The sequence below is a fragment of the Pleurodeles waltl genome, chromosome 6 (genome assembly GCF_031143425.1).
Source record: "Pleurodeles waltl isolate 20211129_DDA chromosome 6, aPleWal1.hap1.20221129, whole genome shotgun sequence".
NCBI lineage: Eukaryota > Metazoa > Chordata > Amphibia > Caudata > Salamandridae > Pleurodeles > Pleurodeles waltl.
In genome coordinates this window covers 64,336,493-64,354,441 of record NC_090445.1, presented here as the reverse complement: position 1 = coordinate 64,354,441, position 17,949 = coordinate 64,336,493, and positions in this window count along the sequence as shown.

The following is a 17,949-nucleotide window of genomic DNA, read 5'->3' as shown; positions in this document are numbered from 1 at the left end:
CCCTGCAACTGCAGGCACCAAAGAACTGCATCACCGGTCCTCTGGGTCTCCTCTCAGCACGACGAGCGAGGTCCCTTGAACTCAGCAACTCTGTCCAAGTGACTCCCACAGTCCAGTGACTCTTCAGTCCAAGTTTGGTGGAGGTAAGTCCTTGTCTCCCCACGCTAGACTGCATTGCTGGGAACCGTGTGCTTTGCAGCTACTCTGGCTCCTGTGCACTCTTCCAGGATTTCCTTTGTGCACAGCCAAGGCTGGGTCCCCGGCACTCTTACCTGCAGTGCACGACCTCCTGAGTTGTCCTCCGGTGTCGTGGGACCTTCCTTTGTGACTTTGGGTGAGCTCCGGTTCACTCCACTTCGTAGTGCCTGTTCCGGCACTTCTGCGGGTGCTTGCTTCTGAGTGGGCTCTTTGTCTTGCTGGACATCCGGTGGCAGCTTCTTTGCACCCACAGCTGGCATTTCCTGGGCATCTGCCCACTCCCGACTTTATCGTGACTCTTGGACTTGGTCCCCTTGTACCACAGGTACTCTCGTCAGGGAATCCATCGTTGTTGCATTGCTGGTGTTGGTCTTCCTTGCAGAATTCCCCTATCACGACTTCTGTGCTCTCTGGGGAACCTAGGTGCACTTTGCACCCACTTTTCAGGGTCTTGGGGTGGGCTATTTTTCTAACCCTCACTGTTTTCTTACAGTCCCAGCAATCCTCTACAAGGTCACATAGGTTTGGGGTCCATTTGTGGTTCGCATTCCACTTCTAGAGTATATGATTTGTGTTGCCCCTATCCCTATGTGCCCCCATTGCATTCTATTGTGACTATACATTGTTTGCACTGTTTTCTATTGCTATTACTGCATATTCTGGTATTGTGTACATATATCTTGTGTATATTTGCTATCCTCATACTGAGGGTACTCACTGAGATACTTTGGCATATTGCCATAAAAATAAAGTACCTTTATTTTTAGTATATCTGTGTATTGTGTTTTCTTATGATATTGTGCACATGACACTAGTGGTACTGTAGGAGCTTCACTCGTCTCCTAGTTCAGCCTAAACTGCTCTGCTAAGCTACCTTTTCTATCAGCCTAAGCTGCTAGACACCCCTCTACACTAATAAGGGATTCCTGGACCTGGTGTAAGGTGTAAGTACCCCTTGGTACCCACTACAAGCCAGGCCAGCCTCCTACACTCGCCCATGCCTTTTGGGCCCAGTGGTCCACGGACTATGATAGTGGAATACCTTGGCCTAGTATTCTTGGTGTATATATTTGTTTATAGTGTACATATCTTTATATATGTATATATTTTTGATTACTGTATTTGAATATATTACAACAATTCGACTTATTTCCTTTTGTTCTTGCATTCTTCCAGGGGGAGGTTTGGGGGGTGTAACTGTAATGTATCATGATGTATTAGTGTGTGTGATGTCGTGGGTGAGGGTGGGGGTGGGGTTTTTTGCGTGTTGCGTGTTGCGTGTGTGTGTCACTATTTTTTCCCTCCACCCTCCCCTGTGTCGTAGGTGCAGTACTCACCGTGGACTTCGCCGCCGGCTTTTGTGTTCCTGGTAGAGGAGCAGGAAGATAAAGGCTGGAAGAATCTGGAGCTCGGGTTCCATGGTGTCCTGGTTCCTCGTCGGGTGTGTAGAGGTGAGCGTTTCCCCTTCCAAGTCCTGTTTCCGCCGTGTTTTTGTTCGCGGTGAATCCGCCCAGGAAAAGGTGGCGGATTGGACTATTGTAATTCTGTGGGTGGTACATTGGCCTCCGCCTGTCTGTTGGCGGTTAACGCCGCGCTGTTTGTTTGTACCGCTTTGGCGGTCGGAATGTTAAAGTGGCTGTCTATATTGACGGTTTCCGCCATGGTCGTAATTCAATTTTTTTTACGCCGGCCTATTGGAGGTTTTACCGCCGCTTAAACACCGACCGCCAGGGTTGTAATGAGGGCCATAGTGCTATATGATTTAAGTGGTATAGTAGGAGCTTTTCATGTCTCCTAGTTCAGCCTAAACTGCTCTGCTATAGCTACCTCTATCAGCCTAAGTGGCTAGAACACTACTAATCTACTAATAAGGGATAACTGGACTTGCCACAAGGTGTAAGTACCATGAGGGACCCACTATAAGGCAGGCCAGCCTCCTACAAGAAGCCTTTGCATGGGCACCCTATGGGTGGCAAAAGTAATGCTGCAGTCCATAGGGATCCCCTAGAACCCAATGCACTGGGTACCTAGGTACCATATACTAGGGACTTACAAGGGGGCACTAGTATGCCAATTTGGGATGAAATACTGGGTTACCAGTATGTAGTGACAAATTTGGGAGATGAGAGAGCATATGCACTAGGGTCCTGGTTAGCAGGATCCCATCGACACAAACACCCTGACAAACAGGCCAAAAATGGGGGTAACCATGCTAGAAAGAGGCTACTTTCTTGCAGTCAGCAGACATGTTTAAGGATTTGCCTGCACAGCTCTTGCGCTGTGCTTGTTTGATTTCTCCTCCGCCCATAGCCATAGCTGCACCCATTTCAAGCATACTTGTCTAGGAGAATATTTTTTTTTCCTTTGTCCCTGCCTTTTACCTAATCTCCCCGGTTTATAGTATCACCAGTAACAGCACAGTATATCACCTTTCTCAATAAACAAGTCATAACACTTTCACAGAGTTTCAGTAACTTATATTGCACACCTGCTCACCAAGCTACAGGGTACAACTAAAAAAAGCTATTATGAATCCACAGGCAAAACCAATTGCATTTATCAATGCTTGTTAAAGACAATTATTATTGGAGCTGGCCCTGATGGTGGAAGACCTTTTCTTATGGCAGTGTTGATTGTATGGGTGAGCAGAGGGGCCATACCCTCAGTTCACTAACATATAAATCAAGTAGGACGGTATTATAAATGATTGCAAAATGTCTCACCCAGCAATCAGGTGGGATATGAGAGCAGACAGATCCAAACTCTGAGAAAACCGGGCAACTTATACTCTCCCAAAACACACATCTAAAAGAGTGGCAACAAGCTTACAAAAATTGATCCAATGTCTCATCCTTTAGAAGTTTTTTCGGCCTTTTAATATGAGATTTGTAGTTGGACCGACATTCCGCTACCAATTTGTTATCAAACGTTTCTTCATGCTTTTATGACCAAGGTTTGTATTACCCATCTTAGGCATCCCCCAAGAGACCTGACAAGCTGAAGAGGCAGCCAGCGCATTACGCAATGCTATAATTAGGTGGGGAAAGGGTTAACCAACAGGCCAACAGGCACCAAAGCTGGTACTACAGTGACCATAGTTTGAGGGACCACATGTTGCGTCTCCTGGGCCTAAATGAGAAAAGCATAATGTAGCCACCTCATGCATGGCAAATGCAGACACTCCATGCACAACAGCTTGACTATCATCATTTATACAGGGTAACTCTGAAGATTCCTTCACCAAAGCAGTCAATGCAACAAGAGCCTTCTCAATAACCTCCAACCTCTGTACAAACTTCAGGTCTAACTTAGACTTCAGTCTAACTTAGCTTTCAGGTCTAAAGTTTAACAAGGTGCCTGAACGCAGCTCTTACCCATTGCAAGGTCTGACAGGCTGACAAAGACTATATGGAACAAACTTCCACCTTCCAACCTCACCTAGAGATTGTTGACTTAATATCACACCCCCAGGGGCATATTTATACTCTGTTTGCCCTGAATTAGTGTCATTTTGTTTAACGCTAATTCAGCGCAAAGTTGATGCCATATTTATATTTTGACGCTAGACCCGCCCAGCATCAAAATATTGGTGTTAACATAATTTTTTGGATGCGTGAAACCTCCTTGCATCAATGAGATGCAAGGTAGGCGTTCCTGTCCAATAAATGACTCTAACCCCCTAGCGCCATATTTATCCACCCGTGCAAAAAAGACGCACAGGTGGGAGGCGGACCCCAAAAATTACATTAATTCCGATTTGCGTCAAATTTTAATGCCTGGGACAGGGCAGGTGTTAAAATGAGGCAAACTCATCACTACTTAAGGAAAACACACAGAAGCACCATTACCAACCAAAAGGAGAAGATGGAGGTGCTACTGATCCAGCTTGCGAGATGACGCAGACGACAGCAACAACTACAGCAATCACCACCACCACAACGCGGCCCACAATGGCAATGCAGAAGGCAGGAGAGGGACCAGGACATCATAAGGACCTGCAGACTGAACCGGCAAGCCATACTACACCTGCTGCACAACATTGAGGAACAAATCACAGCCAGCCTGCAGACCCCACACAACATACCACCTGTGACAAAGCTGCTAGCTGTCCTGCACATGCTGGCAGGTGGCTCATTCCAAACAACAGGTGCAATGGTTGCTGGTGTCTCACAGCCCTCATTCTCCATGTTCCTGCCAAAGGTGTTAGACTCTATACTCTCCCTGACACACCACCACATCAGCCTCCCCAACACCCAGCAAAAGCAGCATGAGGCAAAACAGGGGTTCTACCAAATCCATGGCTTCCCGCATGTGCTCGGTGCAATTGACTGCACCCATGTCCGGCTCGTTCCACTTGCAGCAACAGACCACATATACCGGAATTGCAAGCACACGCATTCCATTAATGTGCAAGGCATAGTGGACCACTCGGGACTACTCATAAACATTTTGGCCAAGTATCCTGGGAGTGTCCATGGCGCCTTCATATTCCCGCACAGCAGGATCAATGAACAATTCCAGGATGAACAACATGGAAATGGCCTACTTGTGGGTAAGTCAACAAACCTACCAATATACACACAACACACCAACCACTTACTGACCCACAATACCATCATGTTTGTACCATAAACAATAAATGTCCCACCATGGGGCAGAGTCACTGTCAGACAATACAGATCATGGATGCTATAGTGGGACCCTGTAGGCGAATACAGCACATCACTGACCTCACATGCACCTTGCCAAGGGACACATTTGCTAAGTAGCTGAGCTCCGTCCCATAGACTGCACTGTGCATGTGTTGATAGTAGAAATGCTGAATCATGTGTTGAAAGATAGGAGAAACACTGGTAGTTATGTTGATCATTCTGAAACAATGGGATACACACCCTTGGACACCTGATGGCTGCCACAAACATTAGCTGCCACTCAGGATCACCAAGGGACCTATGTAGAAGCCCACAGTGCCACTGTCATGGCCTGCACTGAATGTACAATTTGGCAGATGGCCATGTTTTTTATGACTTGAAGCCACATTGTAAATCGGCCACCCTTCCAAGCAGTATGTAGCGTGGAAGAGGCGTGCAATGTGTGTTGTTGCAGGTCAGTCACCACAAGATACATAGTATGATGATGCTGACTCTGATGTAGGTGTCACCTAAAACCAGAGGCAGTGCCAACATCAAACACCAGGGGTGCCGTTAGCAGGTCGCAATAAGGAAGTAGACTGTGCTTTGAACTCATATAAATGCGCCACCAATGCATGCTGCATACTGCTGCACACACAGAAAGAGCCAATTTTCCATCAAAACAGCATATATATAGGGTGGTGTCCCTTTCTGCACTGATACATCCACCTCCACAGGGCAGCTAGCCAAGTATCCTTGTGCAAGGTTGGTAGTAAAGGTGCACAACTGCATATGAGCTACTGTCGCAGGGGACAACAAAGGGTTGCCTAGTAACATGTCACACATGGGGCATTCTTGCTTAGTCAAAATGTTGCAGGACAGTGCTGCCAATGTTGGAGACGTGTTGTGCATTGTCACTTACTCATTTCAATGAGCCTAACTGTCACACATCATCTGTATTACACATGTCAAAATGGATGGGATGTCAGGCTCTGTAGTGCTACCATGTTGCCAACACATCTGACCCAATTGTGTTGTGAGGATGTGTCATGTCCCCTTTAGTGATAGCACACTGATACAAAGGTGCACTACACAATGCATGGTGCATACATACTGCCCATCAGTTAGGAATCCAAATCCTATGTCACAGGTCCTTGAGCCAAACTCAAGATTGTCATGTTCAACAACCCAGTGCTGAGAAGACCTTAGACAAGGCCAGGAACTCACACCATACCACAAACACATATGAGTCACAACCAAGTCAAAATATCAACTGCCATGCTGCACGACAAGCCTGTTGCAAACCTCAACAACAACTTATTCCTTTAATCTTTTTCAGTGAATCAGGGTTATGGCATACAGCTGTGGATTATGACCCCATTTGCCAACCCAAGTACAGCAGCAGAGCGTGCATATAGTGAGGGACATCGGAAGACACAGAATTTCGTGGAGAGGGCATTTGGCATCCTGAAGTTAAGATTCAGGTGCCTGGACATCAAAGGAGGCAGCCACCTATATGCCCCACACATTGTCTGCAAGATCATAATGACATGTGCTATCCTGCAGAGCATATGTGTGCAGATGAACATCCCCTTGTATGAGCAGGTTGATGACCTGCCTGAGGAGGAGGAAGAGGATGGTGGTGAAGAAAATGAGGGGGAACATCACAACACAGCTGTCGGGATATGCCACAGGCAGCACATACTTGATAACTTTTTCACTTAAAAACCACTTAACTCACCTTGTACTCTTTGTATATAAACACCTTGTAGGAAGGTAGCCTCTTTCTAGCCTTGTTACCCCCACTTTTGGCCTGATTGTGAGTATATGTCAGGGTGTTTTTACTGTCTCTCTGGGATCCTGCTAGCCAGGGCCCAGTGCTCATAGTGAAAACCCAATGTTGTCAGTGTGTTTCATATGTGTCACTGGGATCCTGCTAGCCAGGACCCCAGTGCTCATAGTTTGTGGCCTGTATGTGTCCCCTGTGTGGTGTCTAACTGTATCACTGAGGCTCTGCTAACCAGAACCTCAGTGTTTATGCTCTCTCTGCTTTTAAAATTGTCACAGCAGGCTAGTGACTATTTTTCACCATTTCTAATTGGCACACTGGAACACCCTTATAATTCCCTAGTATATTGTACCTAGGTACCCAGGGTACTGGGATTCCAGGAGATCCCTATGGGCTGCAGCATTTCTTTTGCCACCCATAGGCACCAAACTTCTGCATCACCGGTCCTCTGGGTCCCCTCTCATCTCGACGAGCGTGGTCCCTGGAACACAGGAGCTGGATCCAAGTGACCCCCACAGACCAGTGGTCCTTCTGCCCAAGTTGGTGGAGGTAAGTCCTTGCCTCCCCACGCCAGACAGTAATCCTGTGCACCGTGTGATCTTCAGTTGCTAGGGCTTCTGTGCACTCTTGCAAGGATTCCTTCGTGCACAGCACAGCCCAGGTCCCCAGCACTCCATCCTGCCTTGCTCAACTCGCGGAGTTGACCACCGGCTTCGTGGTACCCTCTTTTGTTGTGCTGAGGCGACCGTCGTGTTCAGCTTTCTTGTGCACCTGTTCAGGTGCTTCTGCGGGTGCTGCCTGCTTCTGTGTGGGCTCTCTCTGTTGCTGAGCACCTCTCTGTCTCCTCGTCCAAGGGGAGACCAACTGGTCTTTCCTGGGCCCGGGCAGCACCCTTTATCTTCAACTGCGACCCTTGCAGCTAGCAAGGCTCGTTTGCGGTCTTTCTGCATGGAAACAACTCTGCATCCTCCAGCATGCCGTGGGACATCTTCTGACCAAAGGAGAAGTTCCTGGCACCTTCCGTTGTTGCAGAATCTTCGGCTTCTTCCACCCGGTGGCAGCCCTTTTGCACCTTCATCTGGGGTTTTAGTGGTCTCGTGCCCCCCTGGACACTTGCATGACTCTTGGACTTGGTCCCCTTCCTTTACAGGTCCTAAGGTCCAGGAATCTGTCTTCAGTGCTTTGCAGTCCATTGTTGTCCTTGCAGAATCCCCTATCTCGACTTTACTGTCTTTCTGGGGTAGTAGGGTAACTTTACTCCTACTTTTCAGGGTCTTGGGGTGGGGTAACTTGGACACCCTTAGTGTTTTCTTACACTCCCAGTGACCCTCTGCACACTACACTAGGCCTGAGGTTCATTCATGGTTCGCATTCCACTTTTGGAGTATATGGTTTGCGTTGCTCATCGGCCTATTGTCTCCTGTTGCATTCTATTGTGTACTACAGTGTTTGCACTACCTTTCTAAGTGTTTTACTTACCTGATTTTGGTCTGTGTATATATTTTGTGTATTTTACTTATCTCCTAAGGCAGTATATCCTCTGAGATACTTTTGGCATTTTGTCACTAACTAAAAGTACCTTTATTTTTAGTAACTCTGAGTATTGTGTTTTCTTGTGATATAGTGCTAAATTATATAAGTGGTATAGTAGGAGCTTTGCATGTCTCCTAGTTCAGCCTAAGCTGCTCTGCTATAGCTACCTCTATCCTAAACTAAGCCTAAGCTGCTAGAACCCTACTAATCTACTAATAAGGGATAACTGGACCTGGCACAAAGTGTAAGTACCACTTGGTACCCACTATAAGCCGGGCCAGCCTCCTACACACCTCACTTATTCAAACAATCCTGTTTTGGTCTCTTCAATCTCCACAACATATACTTTAGGATTGTGAGTCTAATCTCGGGGAGCATGTTACAAATACCAATCTGAAAAGTACTGTTGCAACATCACTTGTGGTGCGTAAAATTGTACTGCTACTATCACACACATCACAAATAGCATCATCACTTGAATGTGACAACTGAAGGAAACAATCTATGGACCACAACATGTGAATTACATCCACGTAGCCAACTTGTTCATCAATAACTCATCAAACACAACTACAACATGTCCAAATAGGACGTAAACAAGGGCCCCACACATGAGGCAGTGGATGTCAAAAATTAGAAAGACAGTAATGTTGGAACAGAACACTGTCACAACTCAGTGTGAGAGTAGCAATGGCTACATGGAGCATGTGTGACAATGGGGGACATCATTGGTAACATTGGTCATCATGATTAGCCCAGGTGTGATAAGCAATGAAAGAATTTGGGTCTGCCAATACATCCATGGCAATCAGTCCTGCTACCGCCATGGGGCCCAATCCTAACGCAGGGTACACATGACCTCACACTTTGCACGGACACGTCTGTGCAGTGCACATCAGTATGGATGAGAACATATGCAGCTAGGGCAGCAAGTCCACCACTCAAAGTCAACAACCATTGCTAAATGTAATGAGTTTAATCAAACATTTGAGGTCAAAATATAATCTGGGTGGAATTTAGGCAGAGTGTGTCATACACAGTATGTACCAAAGATGTACACATGTCAGACATATGTGTAGGCCACACACAAGTCATCATAAACTCCAAATCTATAAACGGAGACAGTTGTTGGGTAACATTTCCTAGGTAGCATTGTTCAGCCATCATCAACAATGCCTGAGCTGTGTATGTTGTCTAAAATGTTATGCTCTGAAAGACAACTTCACACATCGCAGAAGTACACACAATTCACAATCACAAACTAGAACTATAGCATTGTACTGACTGCCATACATATGTGGATACACTATTGTCACACGTGCATACACATGCACAACATGCAACTATTTGCATGCTGTTGACTCAGTAACGCACACATCGGTGTAACAGACCAATCACACCCTTATCACATTGTTGCATGGACTACCACATATGGCCACACACAATATGCCACACTGCAGCACAGCCCATGTCATTTGTATGTTGATACAGGGTGCATAGATAGACAATGGAACACAATCACTCAATCGTGAATTGAGTCAAAAGAATTGATGCAAATGTGTCTAAAACATCCGCAAACACAAAGTATATGACATATGGGCCCTTAGCGCAAACTCCACCTTTGCACTCTTCTCAATGCTGATTTTCAGTGAATTTCATGCATAAAGCTAATGCGTCAATAAAAACGACGCATGTTCATCATGCGTCTAAAATACCCACGCAAATATCACATGCGTCATAAAATACACGCATAACAGAAAATCTGACGCACAGGGACAGGAAGTGATGTAATAGGAAAACCTGTCTACATGCATAGTACAGTGGGTGTACTTGTACTTTCTCTTTACAGTCTGTGCCTACTTGTACTGTGGGGTGTCTGTGCTCTGTGTAAAATCAATATGCAAATTAGGCTAATTATAATTGGCTAAGTCAGCCTACCTATAAGTCCCTATTATATGGTAGGGCATGCAGGTTTAGGGACCACAGCATAGGTAGTACACCCATTTTAAAGGCAGGCCTGCCTTGCTGGCTGCTTTTAAATTAAAGATATATGCAAATTCGATTTTGGAATTAAAAGTAGTTCCAAAGTCTTAAACTACCTTATTTTTACATATAAGTCACCCCTAAGGTGTGCCCCATGTGCCCCTAGGGCTGGGTGCCATGTAACTATAAGCAGGGACCTTATAAACATAGTTGTATAAGCCCTGGTGAGGTAAAAACAGCCAAATTTGTTTTCTCTCATTGTAGTGAATGGCTTTCATAGGCTAGAATGGGGAGACTTTATTTTAATTTTAAAAGTCCCCTTAAGTGACAGATACAAAGAGTTTGGTATCAAATTAATTGTTATAATAAATCCCACAACTTCCAGTTGTGGGATTTACTATAACTTGTTCAGGTAAAGAGTTTTAAACTTTACCTGAAAAGTTGCCAACTTCAGCACTGCATTGTTTTAGCTGCTGTGCTCTGATTGGCCAGCCTCTGGGAGCCTGGCCAGGCTGCCTTGATGAGGTGTGAAGTGGCCTGGCTTCACAGAAAGAGATGTGCCTTTGGGAGGGGATCTCCCCTCAACAGATGGTGAGGCAGGAAGGGGGAGGGCTGCCAAACTGGTCTTCAAAGGTAGAGAAGGACATTTGGAGCAACCCAACAACACCCCCACATCCTGCAACCCCAGACAACTAGGTGCCCCCTTGATTAGATTAGGAGAGGGCAGGAGAGGGGTGTGTTTATGATTTTTAGCCAAACCAGTGGGTGTGCTCAGCCAGATGTAACCTCCAAAAATCACTTTCAGCCATGATGGATTTTTGAGGAATGTTGCCTCCTGGGATTGATTTTTGCCACACTTCCCAGGAAGTGGTCATCACAGGGGGAAGGACCCTGCACCTGCTTGGAGAACCAAGACCCCTCTTGTTTTTCACCCAGGAGATATGGCATCACTTCAGCAAGGAGGAGCTGCTGATTCTTTAGGATAGCAGCAACATCCCTGTGGTAGGCAGCCATGTCTGCCCTGAGGAAGGCCACTTCCTGGTGCACAGAGTCCAGCTTGCTGCCAGTTTGGGAGAGCAGTTGTTGTGGCCTCTCCCTCATGGTAGCAGCTATGTCCCTCAGACACTGCTGACACCATGCATTGGGGAGTATGTGCCTTGTTTGGCTGCTGTCTGTTCAGTGGCTGTAACAATGCACATGAGCATACCCTCTAGGCTGGCTGCCATAGTTTGTATCCCCATCCGCACCTCCTTGGCCAGCTCCCGCTGGACTCCTGTCATTATCCTCTCAAAGCTGGTCCCTGGGTCCTCAGAGTCCTCAGCTGTGTCGATGCTGGCTGGTCGTACTATTGGGGTGTTGGGTGGGGCCTCTGGGATGGCTGCTACATTATTATTCCTCCTTTAGACTGGAGGTGGTGTCTGGAGGGATGCGAGGACTTCTTGGAGGGTCTCTTGGCTGATGGATGTCAGCTGGTCATCCAGGTTATCGGGGTGTTCCAGGACAGGGAAATCCTCAGGAGAGCCATCTTCCTCTACAATGAGATGGTGTAAAATCAGTCTTTCTGTGTTGTGGTGGTTGATATGTCACATCACTGACTTGCTATTGGAGGCTCATTGTCATCTTAGTTCCCAAACTTTGTTCCTGTACATCATGTTTGCAGTCTTTCAGCCCTGAGTGTCTCATGAAGGGAAGCCCAGTTGACGTGATTTGCTGCATCATATCTTCTAGGTGTGATGTATATCTTTTTCATGGCTTGACACCATCTTGTCGTTGTCAACCCTCCCAATGCATCCATATGCATGGTGAGGCCGTGCAATGGGTGTTGCTGTGCTCATGCCACAGCACCACACATTGCAATTTTCCCCTGTCCCAGTCTTATATTTTTCACATACACCCATGCGGTGCTGAGACCTTGCACCACCCCAAGGATGGCATTGCCAAGACACTATGCTCTTGTTACCATTGATAGCGCCTCATGTTGATGTATGGGTGTGTGTGCTACATTGCACAGCACACATGGACCTAGCAGGGTTAAATTTCATCTTTTGTCTGTGCAAGTGGGTTCGCCTTCCTACACACCTATGTCCTCCCCCTCAATGCAGCCCTCCTTGCACCATGATGCATGAGATGCAGCATGGTGGCAGTGCAGCTAATTTGACATAGGTACAGGGGTATACCCAGGGATGGCCATCATGGGTATAACATTTCTGCTGTGTTCATCATTATGTATGTGACAGTGCCTGATGGTAAATGAGTCTATGGACATAGCCAGTTATCAGGAGTTGAACTAAGGTCAGGGCCTGAAGCTAGTTTTATGGTGATTCTGCAGGTAGTTACACTGGTCCCTCAATTCAAGTGTGTCAGTCCTATGGGCACCTGACTGCCATTGTCTATTTGACCACCCCCAACAGCACAGGTGATAGTGTCAACTGTTGTCAATGGGGAATGCCCCATGGGACAATGGGCTGGCACTGGCAGGTTTCCAGCAGCTTACAGACTGGCAATGCCAACTGGCCTGTGACACCAGACCAGTATTACATTAAGCGCTACCCTCCAGGTCTGTTTCCGCATTTTCACCAGCCTTTGCATGGCAGTGAAACCCTGATGCAAAGGTTGGTGGTGATGTGGTGTTGTGTGCCCCTGGGTGTCCATGCACAGCCCATGCACCTGGCATTGGGCAGTGCATGGGGTCCCAGGCCCTGGCCCTTTGCCCTTTCCACTGCCTGATCTGCAGGGCTAAGTGCAGCATGTCATGTCACACCCAATGCACCCCAAAACTGGCACTGACACTATTTGATCATTTGACAATGTTGTAATAAGTGCCCCACAGAGCTACCATGAGTAGACAGATTTCCACCCGCCATCCCAAAGTGTGACTCATACTGCCAAGCGCAAAGGGTACACTGCACTGGCAGTGTTACCAACACCGAACTTGCCCATGCACCATCGCCGTCTGTCAATGTGGAATTATACACCATTATGTTCACAGTCATACCCCATGTGTTCTATGTGTGTGTTTATTTCCCCATTCATAGATGTCCGACATGGTTGTGTCAGAGTAGTTGTGGGCTCACCCTGTGAATGTTGTGACCTACTATTAGCTATCTGTGGTAAATATTTTCTGTAGTGTCACATTTCTGTTCAGCATCAAGATGTGTGGTTCAACACTACACAGGTTTAGTTGGTCTGGGTAGTGGCATGTTAATAATGATACAGGACCAGCCTGCTATTCCCCCAGGGCCTGTTCAGATCGTTGTTCCCTGCACCCAGGGGGCATCATGACTGCATGATGGAGTGGTGGCTGCCTTATGTGGATGTGTGGTCAATGTGCAGGGTGGTGGTGCTACCGGCACATCTGGGTACTGTTGGGACAGTTGCAATGACTTGTGTGCTATCAGATGCAGCACACATGTGTTTGGACAATGAGGCAATGCAGTTCCAAGGTGTTACTGCAAGGGACACCACTATGACGTTACCGCATTAAATGGTATTGACTGACTACCTAGTCTCTGAAGTCTTGGTTGTGTTGGTAGGGTTGATGTGACTTGATCCATCTCATGTGCTGCATATGTACATGTAGGTAGTTAGGCCTGGTGATCGACATATGTCCAGGTTGTTTATGTGTTATGGTGCATGGCACTACTAAGTGCAATGTGTCCCTTTGCGCTCCTTTGACATGCACTGCATGAGCCCTATGTGCCTTCCCCTTCTTGCACTTGACATTTTAGCATTAATTTACCCCATGCAGTTTACCTTGCATTGTGGTGTTTCCTGGTAGTCTGCGCTTTCCTGGACTGCAATTCCTGTGACGAGTTCCACCGGGAAGACAGCTGCAACCATCTCGTCCAAGTCCTCTTGTGGTGCTGGACTCCCACCTCCAGTTTGCAGTGCTGCCTATCTGTTCCTTGCCATTTTTACGGTCGAGCGCAAAGCGCTGCAATCCTGCTGTGATCTCTCTTTGGGCTTCTAATGTTACTTCAGCCACTTTCACAAATGAAAGCAAGCGGATTTTAAAAGGCAAGCCCACAAACCAATGAAAGTGACTGACGTGACATGGGCGTGGCTGGAAGCCCAAAGAGAGATTACAGCATGGGCCGGAGCGTTTTGCGCTTGTGCCTAAAATGCGGTTTAAATAGTTTAAAATCAATAGATCATACCTACTTTGGCCTGAATAAACACAAAAACCTTATCCGATTATGTAAATAGATAACTGCCTTGTTAAAATCCATTCATAAAACTGAACATACTTTGCATGACAGTTCTCAAAAAGTTCTTTAGCCAAAGAGAGATAGGCGGTCATTCTGACCTTGGCGGGCGGCGGAGGCCGCCCGCCAAAGTCCCGCCGTCAGGTTACCGTTCCGCGGTCGAAAGACCGCGGCGGTAATTCTGACTTTCCCGCTGGGCTGGCGGGCGGTCGCCTTCAGACCGCCCGCCAGCCCCGCGGGAAAGAGGCTTCCACGATGAAGCCGGCTCGGAATCGAGCCGGCGGAGTGGAAGCTGTGCGACGGGTGCAGTTGCACCCGTCGCGTATTTCACTGTCTGCGCAGCAGACAGTGAAATACATGTAGGGGCCCTCTTACGGGGGCCCCTGCAATGCCCATGCCAGTGGCATGGGCACTGCAGTGGCCCCCAGGGGCCCCGCGACCCCCCCCTACCGCCATCCGGATCCCGGCGGTCGGACCGCCGGGATCTGGATGGCGGTAGGGGGGGTCGGAATCCCCGCGGCGGTGCAGCAAGCTGCGCCGCCGTGGAGGATTCAATGGGGCGGCGGTACACTGGCGGGAGCCCGCCAGTGGTGCCGGTCCGACCGCGGCTTTACCGCCGCGGTCGGAATCCCCATTGGAGCACCGCCGGCCTGTCGGCGGTGCTCCCGCGGTCCTCCGCCCTGGCGGTCTTTGACCGCCAGGGTCAGAATGACCGCCATAGTCTGTACATATTAGCAGTCTTTATCAAGTTGCTTTTTCTCAAATGCCAACTCGTACCTTTAATCTTTGTTTTCTCTTTCTTTTTCATTGCAGGCACCGGTTCTGCTTTAAGGTTCAGGCCAGGAACAGAAAAGAAAAGCCATAGAATTAAAAAACACTTACCAGGTGAGTCACATGGTCAGTGGCTTTTAATTCTATGGCTATACTTTTGTTCCATTGAGTGTTCGAGTTGCGAGGCTTTGGAGGAGTGCAAGCGGAAAACACACAGCTTGCTGATCTGTTTGTCCAGACAGCTGGAGTTTTGAGAAAGCCATGTGAGTGCACCTTGCGGGTTGTTTACTTTGCTTTAGGATTGGCTGATGCGTCAAAAACACCCAGTTGGGCTATAAAGCGAAGCAAAAGCAAATACATGACAACGAATAACTAGTCTGATGATACCAGTTGTAATATTCTGTGTCCCCTTCTGATGTAATATTATGTGTCCCCTTTTGCTCCGCGCCGCGCGCCACAATTAATAACTGGGACAAAGTGAGCTCTTACAATGGAGCCGCGGGTAACAGAACTCTAAACTCCAGCGCTCCGCTTTATTAATTTAATCCTCTCACACCTCCCCCGGAACCTCTCTCGCACATCCGGGTTAGTGTTATGCGATCAGTCTTCCAAACAACTAGACCGTCACAGAACACTACATCCCTCCCCAACTGGTTCAATGAGTTGTCACGGACACAAAGTATTTTAGTTTTTGGCTGGGTGGTGGATTGGTTCTCAGATTGTATCTCCCCATCTGAGACCTGGACTCCCTGCACGGAGTCGCTGTGGTGGTGCTTGGTGGTTGTCTCAAACAGCCTGTTCCAGCCACTGATGATGGTTCCTCCTCACGCTCTTGTTGAGGGTCTTCGGTGGTCGGCCAATCAAAGGATTGATCCTCTGCTTCCTGATTTCCTGAATGCTCCACAAACATTGCTTTTTTGAACCATGAAACATTTCGTGTCACCCGCTCACTCCCTTTCTCTGCAGTCACCATGGTCCCGGATACCCCAGTTACTGTCCACACTACGGGTTCATAGGGTGTTCGGAATTTCCATCCGGGTTTCCGATACTTGACAATCACCTGGTCACTGATGCGAATGTCTCTTATCTTGGCACACCTCATCCTGCTCGCTTTATCGTTGACCTCCCTTCTCTTATTTTGTGTCTGTTTCGGGCGATAGGGGGTGGGCAGTGGGGATGGTGTCTCGTCTCATTCCAGCAAGCATTAGCGACCACAGAGTCTGGTCAGTTGTGCAGTGTGGGGTTCCTTGGTATTCTCGTAAGAACCGGTGAAGGCGGAGTTCCAGATCTGCGATTTCCAATACAGCAATTCTAAGAGTCTTGTTAAGCGCGCGCATAAAACGCTCCACCTCTCCGTTGGCTTGAGGCCATAGCGGTGTGATCCTCCTATGCCTGATGCCCAAATGCCCCATCATGTCGTGGAACTCATTGCCGTGAAAAGGCGGTCCATTTTCTGTTTTGATTTCCTCCGGGAGACCAAACATTGCAAAGATCCTTTCCAGAGCTGGACCCACCTGCGTGAAAGCAGTGGACGCGATGACTTCAACAATAGGATATTTGGAGTATCCATCTATGAGCACCAGGGTGGTCCGGCCGTCTGAAAAGCTCCCAAAGTCCAGACTGACTTGTGCCCAGGGCTTCGTGCTTGCTTCATCTGTCAGGATCGGAGCTGGCGCTTCCGGGCCAGCTGTTAACTGACATGATGGGCATTGCTGCATGCACTGGTCCACTCCCTCTTCAAGTCCAGGGATCCACACCTTTGCTCTCATGTCCGCTTTCATTTTTGTCACTCCTTGATGTCTTCCGTGTGCTAACAGGATCACATGATCTTGTAGTTGCCATGGTATTATTAGCCTCTGTCCTCGGAGAAGAAGACCATCTGCCGTAGAGCTTAGTTCATTCCGGACTCTCCATAGTTTCTGCAAACGCTTCCGTTCCTCTGTGGTCCAGTTGCTTGTATTCCACAGGAAATGGTGCCATGACCCACCTTCCAGCGCTGATTTCACCCGCAGCAGCACCACATCTTCAAGGATCGCTTCGGAGATCTCTTATGTGTCAATTGTTTTGGGACAGCTCCCTTGGGCAAGCGCGTGCACATGCGCCTCGGTGTCGGCCTCATCTTGATTGGGCACTTGGGTCTGGTCGGGAGGGTGTCGAGATAGGAAGTCTGCTGGGTTCTTGGCCTCTGGTTGGTACAATACCTCCATGCTATAGTGTTGCAGCTGAATTGCCCATCTTTCGATCCTGGGAGGCGGATGTGGTGCGCTCCCCTTGAACAAGGGAACAAGTGGTTGATGGTCCGTGACTGCCCTGAAAGGTCTTCCTTGGAGATAGAGGTGGAAATGCCCACACGCCCACTTGATCGCCAGGGCCTCCCTCTCAGTCTGGGAGTAGCGTTGCTCGGTTGGTGTTAAGGCCTTACTAACATATGCTAACGGAGACCATCGACCTGGCTCACTTTCTTGTACCAGCACTGCACCGAGGCCTGCCGGGCTTGCGTCAACGGTCAGTTCAGTCTTTCTCATCGGGTCGAAGTATGCCATCGTAGTGTCACACAGGAGAGCTTTCTTGAGTTCTTTGAATGCTTCTTCTTCTCAGCTCCCCCATTCCCATGGGGCATCCTCTTTCGTGAGGGCTCGGAGCGGTTCGGACAGTGTGGTTACTCTTAGGATGGATCTGCCACAATAGGTTGTCATCCCCATGGAACTCCTCACTTCAGTCACCGTTTTCGGCGCAGGGGCTTGTCTGATGGCACTCGACTTTCGGGGATCTACTTGGATGCCTTCCTGATTGAAGACATATCCGAAGAATTCGATTTCTGTCTGAAAGAAAACACACT